Genomic DNA, 15,044 nt, shown 5'->3' on the forward strand with positions numbered 1-15,044 from the left:
GAGCTCATGCCTCCTTCAATACATGAGGAGCTAGCGAGCCGCTTCTTATCACCTGACAGGGGCGAGTTTCCCCGGTAGGATGTAGCGCGTGGAAGGAACACGTTATTCCAACCAGTTCCTTTCCCCTCCATCAGGCGCCCCTGCTGCCCAGGGGGAGGCAGTATAGAGACCAGACTAACTGCATGTTTTTCAAAAAGTACTCACATTTTGTGTTTTAGTAAAAGTATCAATACTGCAATGTAGATGTACTCTGTTACAAGTCCCGTATTCAAAATGTCCCTGAGTAAAAGTACAAAAGTGTCGGCAAAAATATACTTAAAGTACCAAAAGTAAAAGTAATCATTGTGCAGACTGTCCCATATTTCACAAGTTCAAAATGCATAAAAAATGTTTTGAAAATAGCCGATCTACAACAAGATCCAAAGACAAGCGTACGCCTTTGACCCCGAAGATTTAACGTAAGACATGGCAGTAAAAATGTAAAACACAAATGTCTTTTTACCTTCTTTTTCTAACCTTTTTTAATATGACAGTTGTAGGAATGCTGAAACGTGCTATTATAGCAGTCGTACACATTGTTCAAACAACACTTTAAAAGCCAGGAACACATTAGGCTGTTGGAAGCAATGCATTTACAACTAAAACAATTAGTCTTTTCTGTTCCGTGCTTTTTACCAGTGGTCGAAAAAGTACTCAAATTCTTTACTTAACGGTAGGGTAAGTGATATATATATAAATATATATATATTTTGTTTTTTTTGTAAAAAAGGTTAAAGTACTATATTCTGATAGTAATCATTGCTACAGAGTGTTTGTTCGGTAGTAACTAGTAATTCAAATTTTCAAATAATTGTAGTGGAGTAAAAGTACTACTTTTTTTTTCTACTTTCGGCCTGGCGGAGACAATGAACAGGAGAAGACAGACTTGAATGTTTAGCTTAGACAATACAGTGAACTCAAATATTATATTTTCAATACAAAAGAACTCAAAGGTTAGGGGTGAGAACAAGTTGGTATGATCCATCACAGTGCAATTATGCATAAGTTGCATGTTTCCTTCGGCTCCAGGCTTTATGGATAAAATTTGAAATTGCGAATGTATGGTTATCAAATAAATATTTGACTAAATCATTATCCAGGGACAGACCTACATGTACTTTGTCAAATATATTTTAAGTCATGATAAAATGGGCAGTACAATAGAAAGTGGGTTTCATCCTCCACTTCACCAAGGTCACAATAGCCACATATTCTTTGTTCTAATTCTGTTCCAGTGTACCGTCCCGTTTCAATATGTAGTGGCAATATTCCAGAGTGAAACTGTGCACACAGAGATCGCTGACTCTTAGATAGAACATACACAACATATTTTTCAAATTCATACTATTCTTACTGTCACATCACAGATTTACAGGTGTAAAAAGTGGGTGAATTTATTTCTAGTGCACGCTTCCATCATTTGCAGTGTTCAGGAAAGGGGAAAAGAGTAGAAAACAAAGAAAACAGGTCAGAACTGTCAAATAGTCCTTGTAAATAAATACACAATGTGCCTGGGTAAAGGGGAAAAAGGCAATGGAATGTTTCAGTTTAAAGTTCTGCTTGAACTCAGTGTTTTAATACACTTAATAATATATGTTTTGCGCCATTTGGAGAGCTTCTACTTAGTTATTTTTCCATCCTTCCGTGCCAGTTAGTTAACTCTCCATCCACTATGCAGTGGTGGAAAGTACATGTACTCGAGTACTGTACATAGGTACAATTTTGAGGTATTTTTTTTTTTACTTGACTGGAGTATTTCCAGTGTTGTGAGCGTACTTCAAATACATTTTGATTGCCACACTTTCGTAATTTTAGTCAAGTAACATTTTTATAACAGACTTTTACTTGTAACAGAGTATTGCTACAGTACATTGTGGTATTGATACTTTTACTGAAAGTAAAACAAATATGAGTAATTCTTCCATCACTACCACTATGTTTGTGGTTAGTTACAGTATGACAGTTTATGACTTGTTTAAAATTGTCCACTTAAACTTTAAGTGGTCGGCAAACAGTGGAGATGCACACACACACGCACACACGCACGCGCACACGCACGCACACACACACACACACACACACACACACACACACACACACACACACACACACACACACACACACACACACACACACACACACACACACACACACACACACACAGGTATGTGGAATGTGTGTCCTGCGGCATCATTCTTAACTGATTGAACTCCAGTATCCATATCTTCTGAGGGGAGCATTAGCCATAAATTGAGCCGACTCATGTCCAATTTACTTTGATCTGCAAACAGCTTCCTCCTCCAAGCTAGGCCTTTTTGGGTTAAATTGTTGTGTAAGTCAGTCACAGTCAGCAATAACCTTTAGTGCTTGACATTTTCTAAACCCTGCTTTTAACCATCTATGATTGATTATTTGTTTTAACCATGTAGCTCTCTGATATTCCCTGTGCCCAGCTTATTTATGGAATTTTGGCTCTGAGTGCCACAGCCAAAATTCATTGTAAAAAAAAAAGTGCTTAGGAAGCGAGATACAGCCTTTTTAAGTTATAGGTTAAACAAGGAGTGGATGGAGCAAATCCGTCAAATTTATGACGGATTTGACGGATTGTGGCGCACGCGGTGTCAGGCCACGTGACGGATTTGATGGATTGTGGCACAGAATGAGTTAATGAAAAATGCACTACAAATAAAATGCATTATTAATATTAAGTCCATGGTTTGATTGATTGATTGATGTACTTTATTCAGTAAGACATGAGAAACAGTAGGCTACATGGAAGTACAATCACAATACAAGGTCTACTAAACTGGATAACTCATAAAAGCTCTAAGCTTGTTTAAAATGAGTTCCCACGCACACAAATCATGACATATAAGAGACAGACAGATATACACTACTATACAGAACGTGATACGATCAGCTTAGGGGGGGGTAGGTTAAGACTTTGTTATTGCAGCCTCCTGAAGGTGTCTCTTTAGGGCAGCTTTGAAGTGAGTAGTGTTTTACACTCCTTTACTCCTTTTGGTAGGGCATTCCACATTTTTGTTGTATAGCATGAGAACGAGTTCATTCCCTTTGTTGTGCCAATTCTGTGTTGAACATGATCCGTGGAGCTGCCCTCTGGTGTTGTGATCGTGGACTTCATTTAAGTTTTTGAAGTATTTTGACAGGTACATGCGTATCCCAACCAATGTTGTGTCGTATCTTGTAGACCAGGCCCATAGCAAGTTGCCATACTCTGTCCTCAACCCTGAGCCATCCGACCCTAGCAAAATAAGCAGGGGTTAGGTGGGTTGTATGTTTATGGCCAAGAAGTAGCCTGACTAGTTTGTTTTGGGATGTCTGGAGCCTTATTTTTAAGGCCTTAGTGGTGTTGTGATACCATGAGGAGCATGCATAGTAGAAATGGCCTTGGATGAGGGCCCCTGTAAGAATCCTCAGGGTATTCTTACTGACTAGAGAGGAAATCCTATACAAAAATGTGTTAATCCTGTACAAAAAAAGTGGTTAAACGCCGGTCATCCGCGCGCACACACACACACACACACACACACACACACACACACACACACACACACACACACACACACACACACACACACACACACACACACACACACACACACACACACACACACACCAGCTAGAAAGCCTCAACGACAGTCCACACACTGAGATCAATGCAGAGACGTTGTCTTTAATTAAAGACATCCGTGACAAAAAAAAATCTCTAGTGCAAAAAAAGAACGAGTGAAGTTCAGAGAGCAGCAAACGTTTCAATCCCTGACTGTCATCTAGTGCTACTGCATCAGTGTTCTGAATACAAGAACACTTGCCCCAAAACACGCTCGCCCAGGGTCAAATCCGGCGACCTCGGCCTCGACCTCCTAAACGTAACCTCAGTAAAACTATAGCTAAAATGAACCTTATTCTTAAAGATAACCTCAGTAAAACTATGGCTAAACCTAGCCTTATTCCTAAACATAACCTCAGTAAAACTATGGCTAAACCTAACCTTATTCCTAAACGTAACCTCAGTAAAACTATGGCTAAACCTAACCTTATTCCTAAACGTAACCTCAGTAAAACTATGGCTAAACCTAACCTTATTCCTAAACGTAACCTCAGTAAAACTATGGCTAAACCTAACCTTATTCCTAAACGTAACCTCAGTAAAACTATGGCTAAATCTAACCTTATTCCTAAACGTAACCTCAGTAAAACTATGGCTAAACCTAACCTTATTCCTAAACGTAACCTCAGTAAAACTATGGCTAAACCTAGCCTTATTCCTAAACGTAACCTCAGTAAAACTATGCCTAAACCTAACCTTATTCCTAAACGTAACCTCAGTAAAACTATGGCTAAACCTAGCCTTATTCCTAAACGTAACCTCAGTAAAACTATGGCTAAACCTAGCCTTATTCCTAAACGTAACCTCAGTAAAACTATGGCTAAACCTGACCTTATTCCTAAACGTAACCTCAGTAAAACTATGGCTAAACCTAGCCTTATTCCTAAACTTAACCTCAGTAAAACTATGGCTAAACCTAACCTTATTCCTAAACGTAACCTCAGTAAAACTGTGGCTAAACCTAACCTTATTCCTAAACGTAACCTCAGTAAAACTATGGCTAAACCTAACCTTATTCCTAAACGTAACCTCAGTAAAACTGTGGCTAAACCTAACCTTATTCCTAAACTTAACCTCAGTAAAACTATGGCTAAATCTAACCTTATTCCTAAACGTAACCTCAGTAAAACTATGGCTGAACCTAGCCTTATTCCTAAACGTAACCTCAGTAAAACTATGGCTAAACCTAGCCTTATTCCTAAACGTAACCTCAGTAACACTATGGCTAAACCTAGCCTTATTCCTAAACGTATACTCAGTAAAACTATGGCTAAACCTAACCTTATTCCTAAATGTAACCTCAGTAAAAGTATGGCTAAACCTAGCCTTATTCCTAAACTTAACCTCAGTAAAAGTATGGCTAAACCTAGCCTTATTCCTAATCTTAACCTCAGAATACAAGAATACAAGAATATAAGAACCGCTGGGGGCGAGCGGTCAGCAGAAAGAATGGGGGCGAGTGTGTTTTGGGGCGAGCGTTCCGGTTATCAGTGTTGTCCTATAGGAACAGATATATAGATTATGTAAAGACTGTCATCAAATAGGAGCTGATGCTCCTAATTGGATGTCATAAGTTCTAGCTCAGTATCTGTTGTACGAACTGTTGTTGTGAGCAGTGGTGGAAAAAGTATTAAACATTTTTACTTGAGTAAAAGTATCAATACCGCAATGTAGAAATACTTTGTCACAAGTAAAAGTCCGGAATTCAAAATGTACTTGAGTAAAAGTTATTTTTTTCCCATTATATTTTCATTATAATCAAAATCATCCCTGAACTGGGAGGTACGTCATAAAATATAAACTTTGTAAAAAAAAACGGGTTTTTAGCGTCATCTCTGTCAACAGAACTTCTGTGTTGGCAGTCGGTCCTGTCTGTGTTTTTACAGGCCACAGGGGCAATTAAAGGAAGATGCTACAGATGACATAAGTGGTCCTGTCTGTGTGTTTACAGGCCACAGGGGCAAGGGAAGAAGCTACAGATGAATTACGTGGCATGACAAGTGTTGAACTGCTTAATTTTGTACATTCTTCTTTGGTGATGCGACTGACAGAAATACTGTCTTTCTGGTGGTTTTGGCAGGAGGTGAAGTGACTGTCTGACAACAGAGAATTCTCACTCTTTATCCAGCGATGGACGGCATCTGCACTATGACAGATGAGTCATATCGTATAGATTTAGTACGGCCCTGAAATGTGGAACAGGTTACTATGCCAGTAAACAGGATGACTTTAGGGCAGATTTATGCTTCCTGTTCAGTCATTGATTGAACAGTGTGGCTGGGGTCATGTGGTTCAGATAAAACAATGATGGCTTTCTGTGTTGTAAATTGATATAACGTGTCATACATGATCAAATTGGAGAAGTGGAGATGATGAAAATTAAGAGTATTCAACTATTCATGTCACGTAAAGTTCTTTAAATCAGTGATTCTCAAACATTTTCACATCAAGGACCCCCAAATTGATACTTTGATGGATGTAATATTTTATTGCCAGTTTAAAAGTACAGCAGTACATTAGGAAAAAGCCAAATGCATAATAGTTTCCAAAAGTTTCCATGGTGGTCAGTAAACATTCAAACCCCTAGAGACAGACAACAAAACGGGCAAACAATGATACAAAAGGCGCATAATTATGCAAAATTACAATTATGCAAAATTACAATTATGCAGTTTAAAACAATTCAAGACGATAACTTAAAGGAGATGGGGGACCGATGCTAGAGACGTTAGTGAGACTCGCTGAAGGACTGTGTTGTGTTCAACGCTGGGGGCAAAAAACTCATAAATGAGTTGAACATGTTTAAGCCATAATGTATGTGGGATATTTTAAACAACTCATAAATTAGTCGTCCATTATAGTTAAACCATGATGTATCTGGGATATTTTAAACAACTCATAAATCGTTGCTGGGCAGAAACCTCTTATCTCCATATTTTATATTTTAACGCCCTACTTGATCACAAAAGCATCAAAAGTAGCAGATCTACAAGCTCGAAGGGTGGCGTGAAGCGACGCATTTCGAGCTTGTAGATCTGCTACTTTTGATACTTTTGAATTTGAATCCTGAAAAGTAACAGTTTTGGACATAATTATGAGGTTTCCACCCGACGGAGACGACATGAGTCGTCCATGATTTCACCATGATGTATTCTGGGATATATTTCGGATGTTACCGGAACGCCTGTCACAGTTAAGACATAATTGCCTCATCTCATTTATTTGAGATTATCGCAATTATTTTCGCTATAATTGTCACAATTGTTTCCATTCATCCGACTATAAATTACGTAAATCCCTGCGTGCGAGTGGAAGTGACTCCCTAGTGTATAATCTTGAGAACCGCGCGACGCGAAGCTGGCGGTGTGTCGTGTCACGAGCGATCGAGGCCCCGAGGGAGTGACGCACCAAGTGAGAAGTCGGTTGTCTAAAGCAAACGGTGGGTCGGGACCCATTTTTATGGGTCGCGGATCCATTTTTATAGGTCGCGAGTAACTATCCGTTTATTTATTTTTTTCCCAAATTTCGTTATTAATTATTATTTTAAAATATGTTCTAAAAATGTCCACAAAAAATCACACATTTTCATGAGTTGAAAACTAATTGAAACGTTTTTTTAAAATAATTTCAGTAAAAAAAAACCTAATGAAAGAAATTCCCTAAATTTAGTGCGAAGCGACACGTTGTAAGCATGTAGATCGGCTATTTTTACTTGTTTGCGGGTCCTGGACAAACGTCAAATTTCTCTTTTGTGTCTCGGGCTAAAAAGCTTGGGAACCACTGTTCTAAAGAATATTGATGCGTCCGCAAATCCCCATATCGTTGCTGTCAGGCAGAAACTCCTATCTCCACAATTTCACCTTTTTAATGTTTTTCAAAAAATAACGCCCTTATCTCCATTATTTGGATGACAATTAATCGGCAACTAAAATGTCAGAACAGCCCTATAGTTAATGGTACAACATCCAAGAAATGGTGAAGATTCTATTTCCTTCAAATCTACCTAATTTGTCAAACTTTGGTTGCTGACGAAGCGTGTTGAGCAGGATGCCAGTCAGACAGGCAGACGTACACAACAAGTGTTGTGACAATTAAAAATCTACTCCGATAAATACGGCGCAATAAATCCATCTTCACCCATAACCTCGGTGCATGTGGTCCCCAGATAAGATCTAAAGCAGACAATTCATGGATGCATGAGTGAGGAAGTCCCCAATACATCCTATAGCACAATAAGACACTGTGAGTGTCACTTCATCATAGGCCACATGCACTCTGCTGTCTGGAACTTAGAAAACAACATCTGAACTTAAGTGCTTTTATTGTCTTGTTATCTCTTTTCCCCTAAACGCTAAATAAGCAGGAATAACAATCCTAGACAGAAAACAAAGCAATACTGACTCATCAAAGTTGGTATTGTGACTTTTTACCCAAAGCTCAGCTCAGCTCCAGCTCAGAAGTGGAATTATGAAATTTTGTCCATCATTGATAAGAGCAGCTGACCATGGATCTCCAAGCTCACAATGCATCACAACGTGTGAATTATTATTTAATTTTGTATCATTTATTTTGAGCTTTTTCAAAGGAACATTTAGACAAGACTCAGACCTACATACAAGACAAGTTACATACAAAATATCATACACATAATCAGACACATTTATAGTAATACAAAAACGAAGACAGTAAAAGAAACAAACAAAAACATTAAATAAAATAAAGATAGTAATCAAGTGGTAAAAGCTTCAGAAATGGCGGAGGGGGCATTCTGTTGGTTTCGCCACCCCACGGCGGAACCAACAGAAGCCCCAGGGCACCCCGCCACCCCGATCCTCCCACATCCGAACAGTGAGACACAGGCCAAAAATCTGCCCCTTTATGCGCATACAGGGGCACCCAGATTTTTGGCCTGTGTCAAACAGGAATGCAAATGAGGGTGGGATGTCATAATAAAACAGCCAAAGATCCTGAGCCAGTCTGAATCAATTAGTCTCTTCCATAGTCCAAAAGGGGGGACCATACCTCCAAAAATACCTCTGCCTAATCCTGCATTTCATATTTAAGCCTCTCCTGGGGTAACAGAGACATTATTTGGGGCATCCACATACTGTATGTTCATCCGGAATAGTATCCGTTTAACATAAAATTGAAATACATTTCTTTGCCAAAAATCTAAACAAATCAAACAATTTTCTAAGTGGAGAGCTCATAATTACATTTAATCAACTCCTACGAGGTATGAAAGAGGGGATTTCCTCAGTTTGAACTTAAAAATTGTTTCTATTAAAGCATGATTTGTTTGCCAAAAAGGTTTAATCTTTGAACAAAACCAGAACGTATGCGAATATGTACCCAATGTTAATTTACATTTATTACATAAAGGCGACTACTCCTGGGACATCGTATTTAAACAAACTGGAGTTAAAAATGTTTTCAAAATGAACTTGTACTTATGTTCCAGCACTGTAAGTGCTGGAACATAAACGGGGAAAGTAATACAAGGAACGGGGAAGGTGTAGATAGGTTTACTTTTGCACATATCATTGTCCATTGTCCATGATCTATAATTACATTTAACATTTTTTCTCATATCCTTTTCAAAGGCTGGAAGGATGAAGTCACTCTACTATTAAGATCTTTGAAGTGAATTTGGATTATGAGAAACAGGTGAAAGAACAGATAATAAGTTTACAATATTTCTTGCAATTAGGCCAAACTGATGAAACACCATCAATAACAAAGGATTTCTTAAGTCTTGCCAATTTTTTATTTATAAATGGAAGAGATTTCAGCAGAATTGGATGAGTAAAATGGGATTCTATTTATTTCCAAAGAGAGTCTTCTGAATCTTGAAACTATTTAGTCATTCGTTTGATTTGAGCGAACCAATAATATAATTCAAAATCAGGCAGAGCTAGACCCCTTTCTTTATATGGTTTACATAAAGTGTCCAGAGAGACTTGTACTTTTTTGTGGTTCCAGAGAAATGTTTTAATATCTGCATTTTTTTAAAAATAATGATGGAATAGGACAGGGCAACGACTGAAATAAGTAATTTAATCTTGTTAGTAAGTTCATTTTGACTACATTAATTCGACCTATAAGTGTTAGAGGTAAGTTAGTCCTTATATGCCTTTAATATTACAATTTAATCGAACTGATTGGGCAAAAGATTCAGCGAAGATTCATACAAAGATCCAGATAGTAGACATCCTTACCTAGTCCCTCTTGCTAGATTAATCTTTTTTGGAAGAAAGGCGTTTGTAAAAACATGTGCGGTTGGTGAAGTATACAGACAACTGTCAATCTGGCTAAATGTATTCATGTCATTGTAGGAAGGGTGGGCGTGTCTACTAGTGACTGCTGCTTTTAGTCTGAGAAGTGAGCGAGGAGAGAAACAAAAGTCTGGGACACATTCGGTCTAATCTTCTTCATTTAGATGACAGACGGGAAGAAATAAATTAATATAACACCCACTTTAGATTATTAGAAGCATTCAAGCCGTGTCAAGCTTAACTTAAGCCCCTATTAATTATGGTTGTAGCTGGTCTCTGTCTGTCTGTCTGTCTGTCTGTCTGTCTGTGGGATGTCTGAGTATGTTTTTATACAATTTATGAACCTAGAGCCAAGATCGAAATGCGCCGGGTTGGAGAGGAGAAAGCTCCAATCCACCCGGTCAAAGGCCTTTATCTCCATCCAACGATATAATTGCGGACTCGCCTCCACAATCAACGCCTCCTCAACATAATCAATTATATTTACCAAGCAGCGTATTATTATCTGCTCCATGACGGCCTTTAACAAAGCCCGTCTGGTCGTTTTTTTTTTGCAATGACGGGAGAACATAATCCAATCGTTTAACTAAAAGCTTGGCGAGGATTTTGTAGTCGGCATTACGAAGTGAAATTGGCCTGTAAGATGTTCATTCGTGCATGTCTTTATTCTTTTTTTTATTTATTTAAAAAAAAGAAGTGTGATAGCTGACTCTTTGATGGAGCCTCGGCTAATATTACAGTCAACAAATTCCTTTACCATATAGGCATGAAACGTGGTTGTAATTCAGACCAGAAATGTAAGAAGAATTCTACTGGGAATCCTCAAGGCCAGGACATTTCCCAACAGGCATAGCCTTAATGATGTCATAAACTTCGTTCTTCAGATGAAAAGGAAGCGTTTAAAAGAGACTTTAGGTAGCTTAGCAGATTGTAAAAAGGAGTCGACACTTTCACTAGCTGGAGAAATATGTGCTTGATAAAGACTATTGAAAAAAGTTTAAAAAATAAACTTGATCTCAACTGTTATGAAACACTTACTTACTTACTGTACTTAAGCCCCTGTTAATTATGGTTGTAGCTGGTATCTGTCTGTCTGTCTGTCTGTCTGTCTGTCTGTCTGTCTGTCTGTCTGTCTGTCTGTCTGTCTGTCTGTCGATAAATTAGGTCCTTGACAAGAAAAAACTCCTGATTTAGGAGGTATTTGTAGAATCGCCCTCGGGGTCTTAATGGGTTAAGTACAGTACTTGAGTAAATGTACTTGCATTACTTTCCACCACTGTTTATCATAGAGCAGATGATGGTGCTCTGAATCTGACAGCAACATCTGACCCCGAGTGCTTTTATTGTTTTGTTATCTCTTTGCTCCTAAATGCAGAATAAGCACAACTAAAGTGAAAGTCCTAGAGAGACCTTATCTGATCATCCTTATCCTCAGCAGTGACTTGTGTATCCTTTATGGTACTGGTTCTCAATGTGGGGTCCGGGGACCCCCAGGGGTCCTTGAGGGAGTTGAAGCCCTATTTTTGTGTTTCGGCTATTCGAAAATAGCTGATCTACAAGCTCACAACGCGTCGCAATGCGACACGTTGTGAGCTTGTAGATCAGCTATTTTCACTAGCTTGGGTCCTGTGGAGACATCATCACATTCCCCTTTTGGGACTCGAGCTAAAAGGTTTGAGAACCTGTGCCTTAGATCATTGGTTCTCAAAGTGGGGTCCGGGGACCCCCAGGGGTCCCTGAGGGGGTTCCAGGGGGTCCCCAGCTAAATGATAGATTAGGCACCAAATGGACCCTTATGGGTCTGTAACTCTGAGAGTGTACAAATGGAACCAAATGGACCCTTATGGGTCTGTAACTCTGAGAGTGTACAAATGGAACCAAATGGACCCTAACGGGTCCATTTGGTTCCATTTGTACACTCTCATAGTTACATTGACATAGATTTTACAATATGAATTGCTGTCCAAGTGATAGAAATGCCATTAAATGGGGATCCGTAGCCCTAATGCATGTCAAACTGGGGGTCCTTGAAATTAAAATGGTTGAGAATCACTGCTAGAGCCGTAAAAAAATCTTCTCTTATGGGGGTCCCCTGGCATCTCTTTTGAAATGGGGGTCCGCGGGCTAATAAGTGTCAATTTGGGGGTCCTTGACATGAAAAAGTTTGAGAACCACTGCCTTAGATTGTCTTATTGCTTACCAAAAAAAAGGAATAACATTTAAATTATCTCTCCAAATTATTATTATATTAAAAGTCACTGTTTTGTAACTAAAAATAGACATGACTAATGTGTCAAACTGTCAGGCAAGGTCACACATGATGGGCCTTGTTACCGCTTTCGTTTACTGTATATTTTTAAAACATAGATAAGGGAGAATGGTTTCATTTCTGAGGAAACGCCTTGGTTACTGGCATGTCCATTGTTCCTTCGTATTGCTTATGTCACCGAATATCACACAGTAGCTGACACATGCACAGACAGAGAGTTGCCATGTCCGCTTATTATAAGCCACTTTGGCCTTGTTTTTTCTGTAAATATTGGTAGTTGCAATTTTGGGCTTGTTTATTAAGTGTAGTTGCGTGTGTGTGCGTGTGCGTGCGCGTGCGCGTGTGCGTGTGCGTGTGTGCGTGTGTGCGTGTGTGTGTGTGTGTGTGCGCAATAATTGCATCCATCCTTTCCTGTCTGATGTGATGTAAGTGAATTGGTGTAAACCAGAGGTCGTAACAAACTCAACCATGACTCACTGCGTTACTTTGATGAAAACACGTCAATCTGTGGTTTGTCCATGACAAAAAAATAAAAAACAGTTTTCACTGGAATGTAAACGGATCCCATCATGTTAGGAACAACAGTACTGGGGTTATTATGGAAGCTGGCTGTGTCACCAGGTACCTCGATTCTTTTACTTGGGTACTAAAAGTAGCAATACCACAATGTAGAAATACTCAGTAGTAAAGTAAGTAACGGTCCTCCTGTATTAAAAATAATCGTAATTTTAACTTCCCTACTTGATCATACTACAGTGTCACACAATATTGACGCCGCGTTTCGAGCTTGTACAGCTTGTAGAGCTTGCATCGCAACGCGTTGTGAGCTTGTAGATCAGCTATTTTCAAATAGGGTCAGGGTTACAAACCGCTCCGTTCTCATTGAAAAGCATTGGAAGAATTCCCCCTTATAGACAGAATCAAAGTTTGGAGAATGACCCATTTCATACGTTTTTTTCAAAGGTTTTCATTAAAAGATTGTCCGAATATTTTCAAAAATAGACCGATTTATAAGCTTACAATGTGTTGTGATGCGAGCTTGTAGATCAGCCATTTGTGGAAAAAGTCAAAGTGTAAAATAGAGCTTAATTGGTTAACACATTACCTACCAACAACGAGTATAACCGTTGTTTTTTTCTTTTTTTTTTTTCAATTTTCAATTTATTATTACTTTAAAATCCTGTATCTCGGCTCCTGTGTTTTTTTTTGGCAGGGAATGTGTTAATGTACAGTATGTTTTGTCATAACGATGTCAATTTAAAAACTTTGAGTAGAAACAAAGTATTGAAAAATGGACACACTAAAGTGAAGTAAAAGTAAATATATAAATATTCAAAGATTTGCACACATTTTCACGATTTCCCCCAAAAACTACAGATCTACAAGCTCGCTATGAGCTATGAGCTTGTGGATCTGCAATTTTTGAATAGCTAAAGAAATCGAATTGAATGGGTTAAGAGTGTAATTGTGTTCTTGGCATCGAGCACTGGGACATAACAAATAAAAATGCTGTTTCTGTCCTGGCTTTTAGGCTTCATAAAAAAAATTGCTCAGGGGCAGATATGACAAATAACTTAATATACAAAGAAGTGACTGTCATATTTAATAACTTTATACTGTGAAAGTTTAAAAAATAACTTGTGGAAACAGACAAGTTCTCGTACATCGGCTGTTTCCGCTATTTTTTGAGAATGTTTGAAAAAATTATTCAACGTGGAAACTATTATGACGATTATGCAACATAACTACAAACTAGAGGTTTGCCGAGGTTTCCCCAAACATTATAACAAATGAATGAAAAGGTAATTGAAAAAACACGGCCCCCTCACGGATATGTATCAGTTAGCAGAACCAAGGACGGGTGTTTTTAATGAGTCTAACATGGTTAAAATGGAGTTTGAAGTTACAATCTGATATCTGGGCATATCTGATAAGATTAATATCAAATATCTAAATACTGAATCAAGCAACTTAAAAACTGTCTGAGGTTGAAACACAAAAGTCTGAGTAGACGTTGAAATGACCCCAAACATGTTTGAAAGTGAAATATCCCTTTAAGTAGTGTGTGTGTGTGTGTGTGTGTGTGTGTGTGTGTGTGTGTGTGTGTGTGTGTGTGTGTGTGTGTGTGTGTGTGTGTGCGTGTGCGCGTGCGCGCGCGCGCGTGCGTGCGTGTGCGTGCGCGCGCGCACAAACACAACATGCAGTTTTTAGCATCATGGAGGAAATAACATTACACGGGTCTTAAAAATATGTTTAAACAAGTTTATTCTTGTCACGTCAGGATTGATAACACACATCATATGGCCTTACAGGCTGCTATAAGAAAATATAGTACATGTCTAATAATGTGCTGAAACAATAACAGTGGGTTTTCAAACATCTTGTGAGCGAGTCTAAAAACTTGTCAGAAAATGGAAAAAAATAACCTGTGTTCCAATGGATCCAATGTAGTTACAGTATAATTTATTCACAAGCTCTTTGTTAATACTGTTCATTGGCTCAATATTTATAAAACCCAGAGACACACTTCACCACTTTCACTTTCAAAGATTTTCCAAAAACACGCAGAAATAACAGATGTACAAGCTCACAGTGTGTTGCATCACGACCCGTTGTGAGCTGGCAGATGGGTTATTTTTTAACTATTTCTTGCGTCACTCTTGCATGACGAAGAAGCGCATTCATTTATGGGGGAAAAAAACATTAAAAGTTTAAACGGGGAGAAACAAGGTTTCTGCCCGATAGCGACAATATCACATTATCCTCACATACAGATAAAACCCCAAACACTTAAAAGGCTACGCAGCAAAGAGAAAAGTGCAACTGG

The sequence above is a fragment of the Gymnoscopelus microlampas genome, assembly GCF_963454915.1.
Source record: "Gymnoscopelus microlampas genome assembly, chromosome: 10".
NCBI lineage: Eukaryota > Metazoa > Chordata > Actinopteri > Myctophiformes > Myctophidae > Gymnoscopelus > Gymnoscopelus microlampas.